Source organism: Psammomys obesus, unplaced genomic scaffold (assembly GCF_907164565.1).
Source record: "Psammomys obesus unplaced genomic scaffold, mPsaObe1.curated_primary_1811, whole genome shotgun sequence".
Taxonomy (NCBI): Eukaryota; Metazoa; Chordata; class Mammalia; order Rodentia; family Muridae; genus Psammomys; species Psammomys obesus.
This window is the reverse complement of record NW_026596158.1, coordinates 1,237,488-1,238,795: the sequence shown is the minus strand read 5'-3', so window position 1 is coordinate 1,238,795 and position 1,308 is coordinate 1,237,488.

The window sequence follows — 1,308 nt, the reverse complement described above, 5'->3', positions numbered from 1 at the left end:
CTCGTTATTTTTGCAAGCAGCCATGTTTGTTCTTCCAGGACAAGACAAGGCAGCTGCATTCTCCCACTCTAAATCCAAGGGGTTTTGTTTCTTTTCTTTATTTTCTTTCTTTGTTTATTTTTTGAGACTCGGTTTCTCTGTGTGGCCTTGGCTGTCCTGGACTCGCTTTGTAGACCAGGCTGGCCTCAAACCCACGGAGATCCTCCTGCCTCTGCCTCCCGAGAGCTGGGACTCCAGGCGTACGCGCCGCTCTCTTCCTTCTTTCGGAGGAGCGAGTGTGGTCCTGTGTAGCCCTGGCTGACCTGGACCTTACTACATAAACCAGGCTGTGTTTGACCTTGCAGAATCTTCTGCCTCTGGGCCTCAGAGTTCTGGGGCTTGGCTTTTTAAAAGTTTTTTTAAAATAATAACATTAATGTCAATTCTCTTCTTCCACCTTGTGGACCTTGGGGGATCAAACTCAGGTTTTTCCCTCGAGTCACCAGGCGCCTTTACCCACGAGCCTTGTCCCCAGCCCTCTAGTGTTCCAGAATTCGATGGTAGCTTTTATTTCTTGCTGATGCTTTACAGGGTCTCACTCTAGCGCAAGCCGGGTTAGAATGTGCGCTGCTGCTGCTCCCCCTCAGCTAAGATCACAGCAGTGAGCTGCTGTAGAACCTGTCATTTATTGACTTGAGATTGGCCCTTTAATGAAGTCTTTTTTTTTTTTTTTTACGATGCCGCGATGCTGCGGGCTTCCAGTAGGGGGCGCCGGAGGAGCGTGGCAGGCGGCCGGTCTGTCCTCGCAGCTTTTGGGCGTCCTGTGGCCTGCAGGCTGCGGGGTCAGGATTCTCTAGCACCAGGCTTCCGCCAGCACCAGGCCCACAGCACCACCTCGCCCCGGACACTTCCCTGCATGCACCTGTGGCAAATTCCGTCCCAGCCCGGGGCTGCTGTCTTTTTATTGTTCTTTCTTTTATTTTTCTTTTCATTTCAAACTTCATGTTTTAACGTGTGTTTATCTGGCGCGTGTCGTGTGTGTGCACGCACGCACTTGTGCTACAGCACACGTATGGCAGGCAGAGGACAGTGTGCAGGAGTCAGTTCTTCCTTTCCACCCTGTGGTTTCTGAGGATGAATTCATTTAACCTGGTGGCAAGTGCCTCTGCCCCCGAGCTAGCTCAGCGGCCAATTTTGCTGTTTTTGAAACAGGGTTCAGGCGCCAAGGCTGGCCTTGAATTTATTGTTTATTTTATAATTTTATTTATTTATTATCTATCTATCTATCTATCTATCTATCTATCTATCTATCTATCTATCTATCTATCT